This window comes from Rattus rattus, chromosome 1 (assembly GCF_011064425.1).
Source record: "Rattus rattus isolate New Zealand chromosome 1, Rrattus_CSIRO_v1, whole genome shotgun sequence".
NCBI lineage: Eukaryota > Metazoa > Chordata > Mammalia > Rodentia > Muridae > Rattus > Rattus rattus.
The window spans coordinates 78,409,973-78,432,024 of record NC_046154.1 but is presented as its reverse complement, the minus strand read 5'-3'; positions in this window follow the sequence as shown (position 1 = coordinate 78,432,024).

Genomic DNA, 22,052 nt, shown 5'->3' with positions numbered 1-22,052 from the left:
GATTGGTCACTGGAATGCCTTTCCCTCAGGCTCTTTTCCATTTTTGTCCCTGTAGTTCTTTTTAGAAAGGAATTATTTTGGGTCAGAGTTTTTGACTGTGAGCTGGCAGCCCCATTCATCCGCTTGATGCCCTATCTTTCTACTGAAGGTAGACTCTATAAGTTCCCTCTTCCCACTGCTGGGCATTTCATCTAAGGTCACTACTTTTGAGCCCTGAGAATCTTTCACTTCTCAAATATCTGGTACATTCTAGAACCCTCTCCCTTCTCCCACCGCCAGAGACTGCATATTTCCATTCATTTTGCTGGGTCTCAGGTTTTGTCTCCTGCCCTCTCCCCCACCAAATACTTTATCACATTCCTCTTTTCCTTTTCCCCTATCTTCTACCCAAGTTCTTCCCTCCTTCTTCTTCCTTTGCTTTATTCTCCTTCCCAAGTGGTATTGAAGCATCTGCACTTGGGCCTTTTAGCTTGTTAACCTTCTTGAGTTCTGTAGATTGTATCCTAGGTACTCTGTACTTTTTTGACTAATATCCACTTATTAACAAGTACATACTATGCATGTCTTTGGAGTCTTGAGTCACCCAACTCAGAATGATATTTTCAAATTCTATCCATTTGCCTGCAAAACTCATGATGTCCTATTTCTTAATAGCTGAGTAGTATTCCATCCCATTGTGTAAATGAACTACATATTCTGTATTCATTCTTCCATTATGGGGCATTGGGTTGTTTTCAGCTTCTGGTTTTCACAAATAAGGCCACTATGTTCCTAGTGGAGCACATGCCCCTGTGATATGGTGGGGCATCTTTTAGGTATATGCGCAACAGTGGTATAGTTGGGTTTTCAAATGTAGGCCTCTGTGCTGGAGGCATTCTATGGAGATCTATAGTCTAGCTAGATGCACAGGTTCAGTTGAGGGGAGAGAACTCGGTCAGGAAGGGGAATAGCTTTTGCTTCCTCTGCTGCTGGAGCTGCTCTGCCTCCATTTATGCCTCTACCACAGGACTTCAACAGAGCTGAGCCAGCAGGGGACTGACTAGCTGGCAAGGGGTGCAAGGGAGCTTCTGGGGGCAATTTTAGGAGAGCAGATCTCTTCCCCAAGTAGCAGTGTTATAGCTCCTATGACAGAAGCTCTCAGTCGATGGAGTAATTCTTGTACACTTTTAATCCTTCTGAACAGGATTTGTTATCATCATCATCATCATCATCATCATCATCATCATCATATCATCATCATTTATTGGATTTTTATTTATATTTCAAATGTTATTCCTTTTCCTGGTTTCCCAGACATAAGTCACCATCCCCTTCCCCTCCCCTTCTTCTATAAGGGTGTTCCCCTCCCCAACCAACATCCCTTCCCACCCCTGGCATTCTCCTACACTGGGGAGTTCAGCTTTGACAAGACTAAGGACTTCTCCTTCCACTGGTGCCCAACAAGGTTTATGGTTAAGATGAAAAACTTTCCAAGCTGTGGCAGAGCATGAGACATATGGCTAACTGTGGTCTGGATAATGACTATAACATGGTGCATGAAAGGATTATGTATGGTGAAGAAAGGAAGAATGTTATTTTAAATATTATGACTCAGACAACCTGTTATGCCAGGATCTATATATGCCACATCTATATCAATATTCATGTATTTCATGGAAATGAAGCTAATCATAATAAAAACTTAAGATTCAAACTGGTTTGAGATTATAATTATATATCTTCCTTCCATTTTCTCCCTTAAAGCCCTCTGATATGTGCTTCCCCCCATCAATTTCAAATTCATGACCCTTTTTCATTAACTGTTATTACATATATGTTGATATATACACATATGTTTATAAATATAACTTGTTAAACTATTAAGAAGAATAATTAGGGATGGTGGTTCCCCCAGAAATTCTCTTATTGTTGAGAATAGTTTTTGCTATCCAGGGCTTTTTTGTTTTTCCAAATGAACTTGCAAAATTGCTTTTTCTATGTCTATGAAAAATTGAGTTGGAATTTTGAGGGGGATTGCATTGAACCTGTGGATTAATTTTGGCAAGATGGCCAATTTTACTATATTAATCCTGCCAATCCATGAGCATGGGATATCTTTCCATCTTCTGACCTCAAGGTGTAAAACAGAGCAATCATGATAAAAACTGAGTCAGTTTTGTCCTGGTACAGAGACAGGAAGGTAGATCAATGGAATAAAAGTGAAGACCCAGAAATGAATCCACACACCTATGGTCACTTGCTCTTTGACAAAGGAACTAAAACATTCCAATAGAAAAAAAGACAGCATTTTCAATAAATGGTGCTAGTTCAACTGAAGGTAGGTATGTACAAGAATGCAAATTGATCCATTCTTATTGCCCTTTAAAAGCCCAATTCCTAGTGGATCAAAGACCTCCATATAAAACCAGATATACTGAAACTAATAGAAGAGAAAGTTGGGAAGAGCCTTGAACAAATAGACACAGAGAAAATTTTCCTAACAAACAAAACACCAATGGCTTATACTCAAAGATCAAGAATTAACAATGGGACCTCAGAAAATTGTAAAGCTTCTGTAAGGCAGAAGACACTGTCAATAGGACAAAACAGCAATCACCGGGTTGTGAAAATCTTTACCAATCGAACATCTGATATAGAGCTAATATCTAATATATACAAAGAACTCAAGAAGTTAGATTCAGAGAACCAAAGAACCCTATTAAAATGTGGTACAGAGCTTAACAAAGTATTATCAACTGAGGAATGTAGAATGGCTGTAAAACACCTAAAGGAATGTTCAACATCCTTAGTCATCATAGAAATATAAATCAAAACAACACTGAGATTCCACCTTACACCATGGTGGGATTGCAGGCTGGTATAAGCATGTGGGAAATCAGTATGCAGTTCCTCAGAAACTTGGACATAGTGCTACCTGAGGACCTAGCTATACCCCTCCTGGGCATATACCCAAAAGATGCCCCAACATATAACAATGATAAATGCTCTACTATGTTCTTCCTAGCTTAATTTATAATAGTCAGAAGTTGGAAAGGACCCAGATGACCTTCAAGAGAAGAATGGATACAGAAAATGGGATAAATTTACACAATACAGATTAAGATGCTTCCAGGTAATGATCAGACTGAGCAGGGGACCCCTCTGGAGGAGTTAGAAAAGGACAGAAGGAACTAAAGCAGTTTGCAATGTCATTAGAAGAACAATATCAACCAACCAGACTCCCAGAACACCCAGGGACTAAACCACCAACCAAAGAGTACAGATGGGGGTACCCATGGCTCCAGGTGAATATGTAGCAGAGGATGAGCTATTTTCCCTGGCAGAGGCCAGTACCCAGCATTTTAAGGTAGGGATGGGTGGGGTGGGAGGGAGCATTGTTCCGGGCAGCATCAATAGGCCCTCCCCTTCAAGGAGAGGACCATTTTCAGAGTCCAGGGGTCCATATAAGTGGGCTTAGTCCTGAAGCTCTGCTGTTTGGCTACATATTTTCTCAACGTGGGGTGTAGGGCAATGCCATCTAATACTTGCACTTCTTTGCTTCATCCATTTTGAGGTAGGAATGGGTGGGTGGGAGGGGGAGAATCCTTATAGAAGCAAGGGAAGGTGGTATGGAAGAGGGGAGAACCAGGAAAGAGAATGACATTTGAAATGTAAATACATAAAATATCCAACAAAATAAAAGAGGGATAATTAATGGTCTGTGGTCAGAGAACACATGGATCTCTCACTTGTAAATTACTCTAAAGATATGTTATAGAAATTACTAAATGGAAGGTGATAGTTTTAATCCATAATTTGACATATATGTGCTTCAAAAATAGGCGTGTGTGTGTGTGTGTGTGTGTGTATGTGCACATAACATGATAGTTCTAAGTTACATTTTTATAACTGTATTACCTGCTTGGTCAAGGAGAACTAAGGTCATAGAAAGGCTGACTAGGCATCCAAAGCAAGCTCTTTAAGGAAATACCTACAAAATTATGCAAGTGCCAGGACTTCTCCTGTGTCTTGAACCTCCAGTGTAGGGGACTGTCAGAGCAGGGAGACAGGAAGGGGTGTGTGGATTGGTTGGTGAACACCCTTATAGAACATGGGGGAGGGGAGATGGGATAGGGAGTTTATGGATGGGAAACCAGGAAAGGGGATAACATTTGAAATGTAAATGAAAATATTCAGTAAAAAAGATTAAGCTTCAAGAAGCAGTAAAGAATATTTGATATGGGGTCTTTGAATGGACAGCAGGACTTTTAGTGCTCTGTCTTTTGATTTTTCTTTCAGTTCTTCTAAGTGAAGAAGTAATTCTGAAGGGACATCTGTGGAACTATGTAGAAATTGAAGGTTGTGTTCTCAAATAAAATTTATTTTTAAAGCAATATATAGATGAGCTATTTTTACTTTGATTATATTGGTAATTGCTAGTTTAATTGAGTTTTTTTTAATAGCATTCCTGTAGAAATCTCTTTGAAGATATTTGTAGCAATATTGCTAAGGACATTATATCTCCTAGACCATCATATGCTTCCAGACTAATAATTTTAGAATTTAATAATAAAAAGTTTTTTGTATTGTTATGTTTTTTGTTCCTTAATTGTCTATATCTTTTTCTTCATTGACTTTGAGGATTATCAATTTAAATTTGAAGCATACAGATCACACAAGTAAATGCTAGTTAGTCAATCATTTAGCCTTCTTTATCTTGGGACTGGTTATCTACCTTTTACTTAAGACTTTAAAAGCATAATTATCAACCCTGCTTTCTATTTTTAAAAGGCACCTAAAATTGATTTAGTATTTCTCCTGAGTCACTTGTAATAAGACCTTACATTTTTTTCATCCTTAGGAATTAATTCAGCAAGACTTTTCTGATGCTCACAGTTTATTATCCATATTTTACAGATACTGAACTGAGACATGAAATAGTTAAATAATTTTACCAAGATCATACACCTAGTAATGACAGAGCCACAGTTATAACTCAGAGTCATAATTATACATTAATAGTTTCAGCTAAAATCTATACAACTGTATTAGCCAGTGTCCTGTGAAAGAGAAGAACTTATCAATAAATACACACACACACACACACACACACACACACACACACAACCATTTACAGAGTTCAGGCCAGGTCATAACTCCAGGAAGGCTTAAAAAATCTATACTTGTTCAGTTTTAGAGGGCAGATAGACCATAAAGCATATCTGGCACCAAAGGCCTAGAAGATTTCTGGCTATCTGTGTTTCATTTACATTGGAATCTTGAAGAAGTTGCTCTAATATTGGCAAGCAAATTTAGTACCAACAAGATGAATAAATGTATCAGTGCAAATGAAAGCAGGCGGGCAAAAGATAGTTTCCCTCCTCTATATACACAGAGGTTGCTTCCCACATTTAGGGTGGCCCTTCTTGATTCAAATTATCTAATCAGAAAAATTCCTCCCAGAAGGGCCCAAAAGCTTTTGTTTCACTTGTTTGAAGATACAGTCAAGATTAAGTATATTTTGCGGGTTGGGGATTTAGTTCAGTGGTAGAGTGCTTGCCTAGCAAGTGCAAGACCCTGGATTCAGTCCTCAGATCGAAAAAAAAAAAAAAAAAAGTAGGTTGCAAAGATTAAGTATAATTTAATGTGTACTGATTTCACCTTTGTTTCTATGTCTTTATATACACTGTCTTAAATACCTGAGGAAGAACCCATTCATATATAAATCTGTTGCAATTTTCTTCTAACTACTTTGTACTTAAAATTAAAGAGCCCTTAAGAACTCCAAACATCTTTCTGTTATAAACTTTTTCAGTAAATTTATTCCAAATAAATTTAGATATATTAAACAGTTCTAAGAATAATCTGTTTATATTTATTGTATTTTTCTTTAACATTTTATGTGTTTTTATAATTTTTGAAAATTCTTTCCTTTCCTCTGCACCTTTTTTTGTAATTTCCTTTGAAGTGGTCAAGTGTAGTCATGTAGTCCAGTGGCCTTAAAGTCTCAATTGAGCCCACTTGGCCTCAGTCTCCTAATTCTTGAATTATAGTATATACTTTCATGCTTGGCCGATTCTTGGGTATATTAATGTGTATCTAAAATATAATGAAATTTCTTCTGTGTGATTGTCAAATTCAAGGACTTTCCTTTATATAGTACTAATGCTCTAATGTAAAGTCAATATTCCATTTTACTAGTTGCCACAAATCACATTTATAAAAGTCTCTCTTCCTCTTTTCTTGTTCCCTCATTCATTTTCTTTGTTGTCTTCTCTTTCTTTTGTCCTTTCTGCCTATCTTCTGTTTGTCTGTACAACTGCCTATCTGCTGGGTAATTTAGTCTGTCTCTCCAGGATCCACTTGAGGACCATATTGGGGACTAGGCCTACATGCATTATGATTTTCTTTCAGGATAAAATATTCCCAAAACTACTCATCTCTACTAGGTATATCAGCCTTCCTCTAGTTTACAACTCTAAAGTGTTTCACTTTTCCTAACCTATATATATTATGAATTAGCATGAAAAGAAAATGAAATATTACTAGCCAGCAATGAAATTTTTTTCCAACCAGTTTTTTTCCCCCAAATGATTTTATCCTGTTCCTTTCAAGAATTTAAAAACTCTGAGAAGAAATATAGAGAGGGAAGTCAAAGTTAGTTTTAATTTCTTCTCTCCTTTCTACTTGTAAACTTTCTAAGCAATTCTACAACTGTGATTGCTTTGGCCCTAAACGTTGTATAAGACCGGGAAAGCCAAAAGCAGAGGAGTGCATTTTTGAGACCCAGTATGTTACTGAGTAGGAGGGTTTCAGAGTGTGAGATTCTGAAAGATAAAACTTCAAGACAACACATCACAGGGAATTTTAATAAATCACCAAATCAGCACATCTTTGAGACAAATATAACCGTATTTGAAATTTTATGTTCTAATTTTGCAACAGTCAAGAAAAGTCCAAATGTTCCCAAGTAAAGCATGTGGCCATTTAAGTTAGTTGCTAGATTGTGTGTCTCAGGATGTTTCAATGCATTTATTCATGTGTGCCCACTGAGTTAGAGGTGGGCATAATACAGGAATCAGTCCATCAATTTTTCATTTCTCTTCTTCCTGCGAAGCTGTATTTTCTATTCATGAGATTATTTTGATGACTTAAGAATGTATTTGGGATTGTTTAACTGAGTAATTTAAATAGCCTTTATTTTAAAATGTCTTCTCCATCAGTTAGTTGAATATTTTAACACTCTAATTTTAAGGTTCTCTCCTTCCACCTCCAATCTTCATTTCAAATATTTAATGGTCTATAAATATTTAGAAAGTTCTAATGAAGCATGCTATTTAAAGCAGAACTATAGGGAAGTCTGCTATTATGGCCCATAATTTATCACTGTGAGTTAAGATACATGAATATTGAATTATCTTAAATGAAGTCTATACTGATAATTTCATTATATTCCTTGAACAATCTTACCAGCTGATGAAGGAAAAATCTTCTCACAGTGTGGGTATATTATTAGACTCTCAAATGTTGACTTGGAGTACTGATAATAGGGAAAGCAAGGAAGGGCTTTGTTAAAACTGTATCATATAAAAAACTAAGACTATGATTTGTAATAATTATTTCTAACACAATAAGTTGGCCTCTGTTTTTCTTATAAATATTTCACTTACAGTTCCAGTGTGTGAATGCTCATGAACATGGGGAGACAGTATGGTGGTGACTTGGGGATCTAGAGGTAATAAATCCACCTAATATCTGTTACAAAGGCTTTGTGGTCCTGAAGTTTTATCTTTCCGTAACTAAACACCTTCATCTTCAATATGCTATACTAAATGAGATATTTATTTTCCTCCCATAATCAATATACAATCTTGAGAAATATAAGACCCTTGACTGAAAATTTTTAATGTGTAATTCTTTATTGTTTTTAGCTGGTAACTTTCCTTTTCTGAGTATACTTACTTTTTTTTTTTTTTTTTTTTTTTTTTTTTTTTTTTTTTTTTGTTTAATGGGACATTTTGATGTTTTCAAAGGCAAAGGGTATTCAAAGCTATGCTTAAATTAATGTTTGTTTACTGTTCAGACAGTATACTAGGGTAAGTTTTAAAATTAGCCTAAAATACCACATAAAAAGATAGATGTGGGACTGGAGAGATGGCTCAGTGGTTAAGAGCACCGACCGTTCTTCCAGAGGTCCTGAGTTTAAATCCCAGCAACCACATGGTGGCTCACAACCATCTGTAATGGGATCCGATGCCCTCTTCTGGTGTATCTGAAAACAGCTACAGTGTACTTGTATACAAAATAAATAAATAAATCTTTAAAAAAAAAAAAGATAGATGCATAACATACATCTTTGGTATTTTATTTAAATTTTAATTTAAAATTACTTTTTATAAATTATTTATTTTATGTACATCCCAAATGTTTCCCATCACTGTCTCCTCTCACAGAGTTCTTCCTTCCATCCTCTTTTTTACCTCTGACAGGGTGTCATAGTTAGGGTTTCATTGCTGTGAACAGATACCATGACCAATACAAGTTTCATAAAGGACAACATTTAATTGGGGCTGGCTTACAGGTTCAGAGGTCCAGTTCATTATCATCAAGGCAAGAGCATGGTAGCATCCAGGCAGGCATGGTACAGAAGGAGCTGAGAGTTCTACATTTTATCTAAAGGAAGCCAGGAACAGACTGGACATCCTCAGGCAGCTAGGAGGAGGGTCTTCAAGCCTACCCCAACAGTGACACACTTCCTCCAACAAGACCACATCTACTAATAATGCCACGCATTTGGCTGAGCATATGCAAACCATCACATTCCACTCCCTGGCCCCCATAGGCTTGTTTAAACACACAAGTCTATGGGGCCCTACCTAAACATAGCATAATCCAAAACACATTCCGTCAAACTTCAAAAATCCCCATGGTCTATAGCCATGTCAACAATGTTAAAAGTCCAAAGTTCAAGGTCTCTTTTAAGAGTCACCCAATCACTTAACTGTAATCCCCAAATCAAGACAGAAAACCAGTTAGGGAAACTCCAAACTCTGCATTTCCATGTCTGATGTCAAAGCAGTCTTCAAATTTCCAACTCCGTTTTCATTTTCATTCACGGCAACAGACTTCTTTCTCCTGGGCTGGTTCCATGCCTAGTTAGAAGCTTTCCTTAGCAGATATCCTATGGCTCTGGCATCTTGTTATGGTTTGCCCTGGAGTTATCTGTATTTTCATGCAAATTCTACTCCCCCAAGGACAGCTGCCTAGTCAGTACTCAGGACTCAGGTGACTTCACCAGAATGTTCTCCCCATTGAATTTGTAAAATACAAGTGACAGGCAGGTAAAGGATAGAAGGAGGCCTGTCATTGGATGAGAAGGAAGGATGGGTGGGAGAGAAGTTTGAAGGAAGAAGAAGAGACTGGAAAGGAAAGGAGGAAAGAGACAGGAGGGAGAGGGAGAGAAGCCATGGCAGGTAATGTTAAGATTCAACTCTGTGTATTTGCAGGTCGTTATTAATGTTCTTAAGGGATTGATGGTACTGGGCTTTTTATGTTTAGGTGGGCAATTATATCTTACCAATTTGATCTAAGGTTATTGTGTTGTGTGGTCTTTCATGTGTAGATTTAAGTGTAATGGAGTGTGGGGCAGCTGGTCTGGGCCACCTTGGAGTTAGGATGTGTGTTTCTGGCATGGAAACCTGCCTTGGGAACTAGATAGGTAGAGAGATTGCTACCAGACTCAGAGAGAGTTCTTTGGCCCTGTGATAGGGGATGGAGCAGAGCAGGTAAGACACTTTGCTGACTGAGAATTAAAATATCCAGCAGATATCTTGGGGCATTGAGGTGTGGGACCCAAGTGGTAAAGGTAAAAGACAACCATACTTTTTTATTTTTTATATTTTTACAACAGCATCTCAAAAATCTTGGGGTCATCAAGGCAACTTCAATGTTACAGCTTATAGTTTCAGTGTCTGGGATCCTCCAAAGAGTTGAGCTCTTAGAGTAGCACTCTAAGCTCAGGTTGATCTACCACTGCTGCTGCTGTTCTTGGTGATCAAACCATGGTATTGACATCTCTACTACCTTGAGGTCTTCTGTTGCAAATAGGCTTCACCAATAGACCCTCATATGCTCTCTTCATGGTGCTAAGCCTCAAATACTTTGCATGACCACTTCAGTCCTAGGCTATTTACTGCAACTGAGGCAGAACCATTGCCAATACCCTTCCATGGCCTCTCATAGTGCCAAGCCTCAGTTGTTCTTCATGACCTCACCATGCCTTCAAAACCAGTAGCACCTGGGGTGACTCTTACATGATACCAAGTACAGCAGTAGCACAAGCTACAACCTTGACTATATCTGGAACACAGCTTCTATGTGCTCTCAGAAAATACTTTCCAGAAATTTTCACCTCTGTGATGCTGACCTCTTAAAATCACCACTAATCTCTTATCTCCAGCTAACCAGCATCAATTTTCCCAGTATTCTTTTTTATTATGAACTCTAAAGCCAGAGATAGATGGCCAAAGCTATGGAGTTCTGCTGCTTGCTGGCACTGGAACATGGCCTCCTTGTTTAATTATATTACCACTAGCTTTCTGTTTTCCATCTCTTTCATTGCCTAAGCTTGGCTGTCCTGGAACTTGCTATTTAGACTAACTTTGAACTCACAAGATGTGCATTCCTATCTCCTAAACACTGGAATTAAAGATGTGGTCTACCAAGCCTGGATATAAGTTTCTTTTCACCTAGAACTTGCTCTGTTCTAAGCTGGCCTTGAACTCAGATCTGCTTGTCTCTGCCTCCTGGGATTAAAGGTTTGTACTAAGTAGTCTGGAGCTAACTTAGCTGAGAGGGATCTTGCTCCAAGGTCATTACTCCCCTAATTCAATTTAATATCCTTGAACACAAGATTCAGTTCCATTTGACTTCCTGGTGTTCCTTTAAAACCATATAGTTTTGTATGTTTCCTTTCTTACCTTGCTCCTTTTCATTAAAATGTTCTTCATATCAGTGAACTTTAATAACCATACAACAGAACTTATACCAGGCTGTTTTGAAACTTCCTTTTTCAAAGCAATTAATCTAAATCTCTTTATCTTAGCCTCAAGCAGACTCTTTGGACAGTGGCACAAAGTAACCACATTTTGCCCCAAAATACCACAAAAAACAGTCTCTAAGACACATACTAAAATTCTTTTTCACTAACCATCTTGGCCAGGTCTGAACAGTTCAAATGACTCTCAGTAGCAAAGTCTTTTATATTTCTACTAGGATAGTCAATTAAGCCCTATTTAAGGCATCCCACTGCTTTCCAAATCCAAAATCCCAAAGTCCACATTCTTCCAAACAAAAGCCTGGTCAGGTCCATCATAGCAATAACCCACTTCTGGTAGCAACTTCTGTCATAGTTAAGGTTTTATTGCTGTGAACAGACACAATGACCAATGTGAGTTTTATAAAGGACAATATTTAATTTGGACTGGCTTACAGGTTCAGAGATCCAGTTCATTATCATCAAAGTGGGAGCATGGCAGCATCCAGGCAGGCATGGTTCAGGAGGAGCTGAGAGTTTTGCATCTTTTTCTGAATCCAGAAAAAGACTGGACATCCCCAGGCAGCTAGGAAGAGGGTCTCCTATGCCCACAATGACATGCTTCCTCCAACAAGACCACACCTTCTAATAATGTTGCTTACTTGGCCCAGCATATGCAAGCCATCACAGAGGGGGCCCTTCTATACACCCCCACCCACCCTCAGCCATCAAGCCTTTACAGGATGAGACACATACTCTCCCACTGAGGGTAGAGAAGGTAGTCCTCTGCTACATAAGTGCCAGGAGCTTTGGACTACCCTGTGTATGTCCTTTGGTTTTTGGCTCAATCTCAGAGAGCTCCCAGTGGTCCAAGTTAGTTGACACTATTGATCTCTTGTGGGGTTTCCATCCCCTTCAGTTTCCTCAATCTTTACCCTAGTTCTTCCCAGAGGCCCCTGACCTGTATCCCATGCTTTGCTATGGATATCTGCATCTGTCTCAGTCAGCTGCTAGGTAGAGCCTCTCAGAGGACAGCCATGCTAGGCTCCTGTATGTAAACACAAAAATACATAGTAATAGTATCAGAGATTTGTGGCTTGTCCTTGGTATTGATCCCAAGTTGGGTTGGTCACTGGTTGGCCATTCCTTCAGTCTTTGTGCCATTTTTATCCCTTCATTTTTTTCACACAGGGAAATTTTGAGTGAAAATTTTTGTAGGTAGTTTGCTATCCCTATACATCTACTGAGAGTCCAGTCTAGCTACTAGAGGTGGTCTCTTGAAGTTTCATATCCCAACTCTTGCTCATTTTGGCTAATGTCCACCTGCATTGAGTCCTGGGAGCCTCCTTATAAATTCATTATCCAAAAAGTACAAAATATCTATGATATATCTCACAGACCCAAAGAAGTTAAAAAGGAAGGAAAGCCCAAGTGACTATGCTTAATTCCCACTTAGAAGCAGGAACAAAATAGTCATAGGAGGCAGAAGTAGGGACCTGGGTGGAAGAGGGGAGGGAAGGAGAAGAGAGGGCTGGATCAGATATTGCAAGAGACAGGACAATAGCCCAATGGGCCAGAAAAATAAATGTAAATATACATCTGTTGGGGGTGACAGATAGGGGGAATTTCTAGAAAGTCCCAGAGACATGGAATAGGGCAGCCTTTAGTGTTAAAAATTATTATAAAATAGTGCATTTATTCAAATATCCTTTGCTATTAGCTTTATTTTAAAATTGGCTCTTAGCTTCTGTACCTTTGTGAAATACCATGTGAAGGGGATATAGTTGACCTCAGATAGCATATAAACCTTATTTGAAGTACTAACTCAGGGGTTTAGTGAAGAGCAGGAATGCTGAGGTTGATATTATCTGAGTGAAAAGAAAAGTACTTTGTGCTTTCATTTACTGACTCTGAATCAAACTACCATTAAATGTCCTTCTTAAATGTAGCCTTCTTCTAATTATCTGTCTAAGAAATAGGCATTATTAATTTGCTGCCCAAATATAGTTTCAGAAATCACCCTTGACTTCACTGCTTTTTTAGTCTCCCATTAGCAATTAATCTCTAAGCTCTATCTATTTTCCATTAGTTCATGACTGCCCTCTTAATCCAAGTCACTAATATCTTTCCCCTGAACTCTGTTTAACAATACGTTTTTCAACAGGTAGACCAAATACTTGCTTAGAGTACCAATGGATGAAGGACACAATTTTTACCTCACTCACTTAAGAATAGAAAAGGGAATAGAAAATGTAGGAAAAAAGATCATCACTCATATGTACTGTGTCACTCCAAGCTTTTATAAAGCTGTATGTATCTTCATATAATTGTTTAATTATTTTCTATTTTTTCATGTATATGGAACTTTATTATCTTTTTATTTAATATTTTTTATTTACATTTGAAATTTTATTCCCTTTCTCAGTTTCCCATCCTTAAGCTTCCTCTCCCATTCTCAACTCTTCTTCTATGAGGGTGTTTCCCCCAACTATCAAACTACCCATTATTGCCTACCCATCCTGACATTCACCTACCCTGGGGGGGTCCAGCCTTGGCAGGACCAAAGGCTTGTTCCATTGCTGCCCAACAAGACCATCCTCTGCTACATATGCAGCTGGAGCTATGGGTCTGTCCATGTGTTCTCTTTGGATGGTGGTTTACTCCCTTGGAGCTATGGTTGGTTGATATTGTTGTTCTTATGGAGCTGCAAACACCTACAACTCCTTCAATCCTTTTTGTAACACCTCCCATTGTCAGTTCAATGGTTAGCTTCGAGCATTCACCTCTGTATTTGTCATGCTATATAAGGCTCCAGTCAGCAAACACTTCTTGGCATCAGGAATATGGTCTAGGTTTGGAGGCTGTATGTATATGGAATGGATCCTCAGGTGGGGCTTTTCCTTCAGTCTCTGCTCCAAACTTTATCTCCATATCTCCTTCTATGAATATTTTTGTTCTCCCTTCTAAGAGGGACTGAAGCATCCTCACTTTGTTTATTTAATTTCTTGAGCTTCATGTGGTCTGTGGGTTGTATCCGGAGTTTTGAGCTAATATCCACTTTTCAGTGTGTGCATACAATGTACTTTTTTGTGATTGGGTTACCTCATTAAGGATGAAATTTTCTAGTTCCATCCATTTGCCGATTAATTTCATGAAGTCATTGTTTTAGATAGCTGAGTAGCACTCCATTGTATAGATGTATTACATTTTCGGTATCCATCCCTCTGTTGAGGAATCTGTTTTTTCCAGCTTCTGGCTATTATAAATTAGCCTGCTATGAACATAGTAGAGCATGTGTCTTACTTATATGTTGGATCATCATTTAGGTATATGCCCACGAGTGGTACAGCTGGTTCCTCAGGTAGCACAATGTCCAATTTTCTGAGGAACCTCCAGACTTATTTTCAGAGTGGTTGTATCAGCTTGCAATCCCACCAACAATAGAGGAGTGTTCCTTTTTCTCTACATTCTTGCCAGCAACTGTTGCCATGTGGCTATTGTAAGGCAGAATCTCAGGGTTGTTTTGATTTGCATTTCTCTGTACTACCACTTTTTAATAGGTTTATTTGATTCTCTGGAGTTTAACTTCTTGATTATATATTGGATATTAGTCCTCTAACAAATGTAGGATTTGTAAAGACACATCCTAATCTGTTGGTTGTTGTTTTGTCCTATTGACACTATCTTTTGCCTTACAAAAGCTTTACAAGTTCATGAAGTCCCATTTGTCAATTCTTGATTTTAGAGCATAAGTCATTGGTGTTCTATTCAGGAATTTTTCCCCAGTGCCTATGAGTTAGAGGCCCTTCTTTTTTTCTTCTGTTAGAGTATATTTCATTTTATGTGGAATTCTTTGATCCACTTGGTCTTAAGCTTTGTACTGGGCAATAAGAATGGATCAATTTGTATTCTTCTACATGCTGACCTCCAGTTGAACCAGCACCATTGGTTGAAAATGCTATCTTTTTTCCACTGGATGGTTTCAGCTCCTTTGTCAAGGATCAAGTGACCACAGGAGTGTGAGTTCATTTCTGGGTCTTCCATTCTATTCCACTGATCTAACTGCTGGTCACTGTGCTGGAGCCAAGTAGTCTTGGTTTCTGTTGCTTAGGTTTCTGCACTTGCCTCTCACCATCTGGTTGTCTCTGGTGTTAGCTGGTTAGCTGGTCTTTGACAGTGGCTTGACTCTCCTATAAGTCTATGTGCCAGCAGTTCGGGAGACCACCTTTCTCTCAGCTGGATCTGGGTACAGAGATCTGTGGGACCCGGTCAGTTCTGGGCGCAGGCAGAAACTGGAAGGATCCTGTCTCAGACTGCTCCTAGTTTCCTGTGTCCTGAGGGCTCCAGGCAGGTCCCTTGGAGCAGAAGTGGTGGTCTTACCTCTGTTTCCAGGTGTGTCAGTGCTCCTGGACACTGGCTTTCAGTTCTGGGTGCAGGTGGTAGTATCCTGTCCCTGACAGCTCCTAGTTTCTAATGTCCAAAGGGTGGGTTCCTCTTGGCCAGGAATGTGAGCAGAAGTGGTGGTCTCTCCTGTGCTCTCCCTCCACCACAGGATCTGGGTACAGAGAGCTGTGGGTCCAGGACAGTTCTGGGTGCAAGTCCTTATTTCTGTTAAAAGCAGTTTTATTTTGCTCTTAGTTGTATGTTGGATAGTTTGGGGCACGCATGGACTCTTTAGGGAATAGTATTCCAAAGAACCAATTGCAATCTGTTCTTGGTTTTTTTCAATGTTATTATTTGAACATAAAACTTAATCAGCTAATTTTTCCAGTTGCTATTGTTCTTAAGTGAAAACTAGGATCATTGGTTACATTTCTTGCCTCATGTCTTATGATAGTTTCTTGTACTATTTTGGGTCCCCCGTGTTATTGCTGTCAATTGCTTTAAATGCTACATGCGGTGATTTTCTTTCTTTCCTTGTAAATGTATTCTGCTTATTGTCTGCCACTTTTCTAATGTGACTTGTGTTATTTGTTTCAACATGAGCAGGTCCTACCTGCAGACTTTTATTCTAACCTTCAAAAGATCAAATATTACTGCATTTTCCTTTAGTATCACCCATTCTAATGACAGGTTTGTCAATATGACTCATATCTGGCTCCTAGACAGCACATTAAATCATTAGTTTCACATTGTTTCAGGAATATCATCCTAACACATAGGTGGATAAAAGGGATGTCCCTACAGATGAATGTGGTCCAGGATTATCGGGTAATGCAAAGTGGATAAATTCTCTAAACCAGTTGTTACATTTGTTTTTCCCTTGATAAAATTTCAGCAGTTGATGAGAAATAAAAAATTATATACATTCATTTCTTTGGGCTAGCTAAGTAAGTCCACACAATCCTACACTGCCACAATCAAGTCAACAGATATAGCATGAGTCACTGACTGAGTGTCCCAGGATAATTTGTCTACCCATTGCTACACCATCCCCTTCTATAGGTACCCTCAGAAGTCACAGGAGTCATCCAGCATGGCACTAAACTACAAGTCCTTCATACCACAAACAACTTGCATGCCAAGCTAGATCCTACATACCATTCTTCAGGGTCTAGCAGGTGAAAACAAATGACTCTTATTTTCAAACACCCTCCCAAACCCTCAAGATTTAGTTTCATCCAAGATGCAGAACTCTAGAGAGACGATCACTTGAAAGTGCATAACAAAACCTTGAGCTTCCCCTAAAGCCTAACCAGTCCACTCCCAATCTATAGATTCCCCCCCCATATCATAAACAATCTTGCCAACCATATCCTTGCTGCATATCCTTCTTCAGTGTCTAGCCAGGTGAATTTGCCTGATTTTCCCTCTCCTCAAACTCACCACAATCAGAAAATTGAGCCATCAAACATAGGATTGGACAAGAATTCAAGTCTGATATACCAACCCAGTCACCTTATTCACTTGACTTTATTGTACCTAAACCAAAGCCAATTTCTGGGTTTAACCTGATCTTCACAGCCCCTCTTTTGCCCTAATCTACTCTGCCAATATCAGACACAGAATTAACAAATGAAGTCCACTTGCCTAAATATCACAGCAAAAATTACCTAATACTTGAAAGATTAAGTCAGTATCTCATCCAGAATCCTTATTCCTAATGAGCATTACGTACTGAAACCAAGGATATAAAAATTTAAAACTATCACAAACTTCATCAAAAATTACGAGAAATTTAAAGACAATACATAGAAACAATTCACTAAATGAATGAACTCATAGAATTACCTAAGATAATAAATGCCTGAGAAATGTCTAATATAGCCTAAACATAAGGCACATGGTAAAGACAATACATGATTATAGAATAAAATTTAATGAATAAACAGTGTGTTGGTTTAAAAGTCATAGTCCCCATAGATGCACATGTATAAATTCTTGCTCCATTGAATGTGACACTATTAACAGGTATGGTCTTGTTGGAGGAAGTATATTTCTGTGGAGTTGGGCTTTGAGGACTCATATGCTCAAGATAGAAGTACCATGGCTTTTTTTTCTGCTGACTGCAGGTTAAGATGTAGAAGTTTCAATCCTTCTCTAGCACCACATATTAATGTTCACTCCTCCATGTTGCCATTGTTCTTGCCATATTAATAATGGAATAAACCTCTGAAACTATAAGCAAACCCCAATCGAGTGATTCCCTTTATTAGCATTGTTTGGTCATGGTATTTCTTCACAGCAATAGAAACCTAAACTAAGACAGAAGTTGGTAGCAGGGACTGAGGTATTGCTACAACTTGTCTGATGATGTTTTTGTTTGGAGAAATGTTGGCTTACAGACTTGAGGTTGAAAAAGTACTGGAATGCTGAACACTCAGGAGTGCAGACATCTTGAGCTCCCAGGACAGACTGCCATCTCTGCACACTTCTGCCCACATCCCTGACCCAAGATGAAACTACACAGTGCCTCTGGACACAGGGATATAAGAACAGACAGCCGCAGGTAACCGGGATTCCAGTCTGCACCCAGGACCGAACTGAACTGGGCAAAGAATTCCCTCCACCTAAATCCTGTGGGGACAAGAGATGGACCCTAAAAAGTGTAGATATTCCTTAGAAGTCAAAGGAGACTACCCTTTGTGCATAGTCCAGACCCAAGAGGGAATCACATAGTGCCAAATGTGCCACCCAGATACAAGGACCTAGAACCAATCAGGGGCAGGATCTTTGATTCCTGCCCATGCCTGGAGCTGAAACAGTCTCCAGGAGCATTGGCACACTTGAAATCAGAGCACCTGTTCTCAGAAAAGACTGAAAGAAAACAGGAACAGAGTTCTACAGGAGAGCTGACACAGAGGCCTACAGCAGGATCAAGTCACTCTCAGAAACAGCAACACAAGCAAACACCAGAGATAACCCAATGGTTAGAGGCAAGCACAGGAAACTAAGCAGCAGAAACCAAGACTACTTGAAATCATCAGAGCCCAGTTCTCCTACCAAAGAGAATAATGGATATCCAAACACACCAGAAAAGCAAGATTTAGATTTAAAATCACATTTTTTGATAATGATGGAGGACTTTCAGAAAGACATAAAGAACTCCCTTAAAGAAATGCTGAAAGGGTTGGAGATTTAGCTCAGCCCGGTGAGAGCGCTTGCCTAGGAAGCACAAGGCCCTGGGTTCGGTCCCCAGCTCGAAAAAAAAAAAAAAAAAAAAAAATGCTGAAAAACACAAGTAAACAAGTAGAAGCCCTTAGAGGAAACACATAAATTCCTGAAAGAATTACAGGTAAACACAATCAAACAGGTGAAGGAATTGAAAATGGAAATAGAAACAATAAAAAAGCACAAAGGGAGACAACCCTGGATATGGAAAACCTAAGGAAGAGACAGGGAGCCATAGATACAAGTATTGCCAACAGAATGCAAGAGATGGAAGAGAGAATCTCAGGGGCAGAAGATACCATAGAAAACATTGACACAACTATCAAAGATAATGTAAAAGGTAAAAAGCCCTTAGCCCAAAACATACAGGAAATCCAGGAAAAAATGAGAATATCAAACCTAAGGATAATAGGTATAGAAGAAAGTGAAGACTCCCAACTTAAAGGGACAGTAAATATCTTCAACAAAATTGTAGAAGAAAACTTTGCTAAACTAAAGAAACAGATGCCCATAAACTTACAAGAAGCCTACAGAACTGCAAATAAATTGGACCAGAAGACAAATTCCTCCTGTCACATAATAGTTAAAATACCAAATACACAAAACAAAGAAAGAATATTAAAAGCTGTAATAGAAAATGGTCAAGTGACATATAAAGGCAAACCTATAAGAATTACACCAGACTTCTCACCAGAGACTATGAAAGCTAGAAGATCCTGGACAGATGTCATACAGACCCTAAGAGAACACAAATGTCAGCCCAGGTTACTGTATCCAGCAAAACTTTCAATTAGCATAGATAGAGAAACCAAGATATTCCATGACAAAACCAAATTTACACAATATCGTTCTACAAATCCAGCCCTACGAAGGATAATAAATGGAAAACTCCAACACAAGGAGAGAAACTACAACATACAGAAAGCAAGACACTCAGAGAAAAAGACAGACACTAAGAGTAAATGACTGGAAAACAGCTTTCTAAGCAAAGGGCCTGACGAAACAAGCTGTAGTTGCCATTCTAATATCAGAGAAAATTGACTTTCCACCAAAAGTCATTAGAAAAGGTAAGGAAGGATACTTCATATTCTTCAAAGGAAAAATCCACCAAGATGAACTCTCAATCCTAAATATCTATGCTCCAAATGCAAGGACACCTACAATCATAAAAGAAACCTTACTAAAGCTCAAAGCCAACATTGCACCTCACATGATAAAAGTAGGATATTTCAACACCCCACTCTCATCAATGGACAGTCATGGAAACAGAAATTAAACAGAAACTTAAAGAAACTAATGGAAGTTATGAACCAAATGGGTTGAACAGATATTTATAGAACATTCCATCCTAAATCAAAAGGATATACCTTCTTCTCAGTACCTCATGCAACCTTCTCCAAAATTGACCATATAATCTGTCACAGAACAGGCCTGAACAGATAAAGGAAGATAGAAATAATCCCATGCATCCTATCAGATCACCACGCACTAAGTCTGGTCTTCAATAACAAAATTAATGACAGAAAGCCCACAAAGGCATGGAAGTTAAACAATGCTCTACTCAATGACAACTTTGTCAAGGAATAAATACAGAAAGAAATTAAAGACATCTTACAATGTAATGAAAATGAAGGTACAAAATTCCCAAATTATTGGACACAATGAAAGTGGTACTAAGAAGAAAAGTCATAACTCTGAGTGCCTGAAAAAAGGAACAGGAGAGAGCATAAGTCAGAGCTTGATAGAACATCTAAAAGCTCTAGAACAAAAAGAAATAAATAAACCCAAGAGGAGTAGAAGGCAGGAAATAATCAACCTCAGGGCTGAAATCAACCAAGTAGAAATGAAAAGGACTATACGAAGAATCAACAGAACCAAAATCTGGTTCTTTGAGAAAATCAACAATATAAATAAACCCTTAGCCAGACTAACCAGAGGGCACAGAGTGCATATCCAAATTAACAATATCAGAAATGAAAAGGGAAACATAACAACAGAATCTGAAGAAATTAAAAAAATCATCAGATCCTACTACAAAAGCCTATACTCAACGAAACTGGAAATTTTGGAGGAAATGGACAATTTTCTAGACAAATACCAGGTACCAAAGTTAAATCAGGAACAGATAAACCATCTAAACAACCCCATAACTCATAAAGAAATAGAAGCAGTTATTAAAAGTCTCCAAACCAACCAGAGCCCAGGACCAGATGGGTTTAGTGCAGAATTCTATCAGACTTTCATAGAAGACCTCATAGCAATACTGTCCAAACTATTCATCAAAATAGAAACAGACAAAGAACTACCAAATTCCTTCTACAAAGCCACAATTACTCTTATACAGAAACCACACAAAGACCCAACAAAGAAAGAAATTCAGGCTATTTTCCCTTATGAATATTGATGCAAAAATACCCTATAAAATTCTTGCAAATCGAATCCAAGAACACATCAAAATAATCGTCTGTCATGATCAAGTAGACTTCATCCCAGGGATGCAGGGATGGTTTAATTTAAGAAAATCCATCAATGCAATCCACTATATAAACAATCTCAAAGATAAGAAACACACAATCATTTCATTAGATACTGAGAAAGCATTTGACAAAATTCAACACGCTTTCATGATAAAAGTCCTGGAAAGATCAAGAATTTAAGGCCCATATATAAATATACTAATAGAAATATACAGCAAACCAGTAGCTAACATCAAACTAAATGGAGAGAAACATGAAGCAACCCCACTAAAATCAGTGACTAGACAAGGCTGCCCACTCTCTCCCTACTTATTCAGTATAGTTTTCGAAGTCCTAGCCAGAGCAGTCAGTGAATGGAGGTCAAAGGAATACAAATTGGAAGGGAATAAATCAAAACATCACTATTTTCAGATTATATGATAGTGTACTTAAGTGACCCCAAAAGTTCCACCAGAAAACTACTTAACCTGATAAACAACTTCAGCAAATTGTCAGGGTATAAAATTAACTCAAACAAATCAGTACTCTTCCTTTATTCAAAAGACAAACAGGCTGAGAAAAAAATTAGGGAAATGACACCCTTCACAATAGTCCCAAATAATATAAAATATATTGGTGTGATTTTAACCAAGCAAGTGAAAGATCTGGATGACAAGAACTTCAAGTCTCTGAAGAAAGAAATTGAGGAAGATCTCAGAAGACAGAAAGATCTTCCATAATCATGGATTGGCAGGATTAATATAGTAAAGATGGCCATTGTGCCAAAAGCAATCTACAGATTGCCATCAACATTCCTGCTCAATTCTTTATAGAGATAGAAAGAGCAATTTGCAAATTCTTTTGGAACAGCAAAAAACCCCAGGATAGATAAAACTATAATCAACAATAAAAGAACTTCTGGAGGAATCACCATCCCTGACTTCAATCAGTATTACAGTGCAATGGTCACA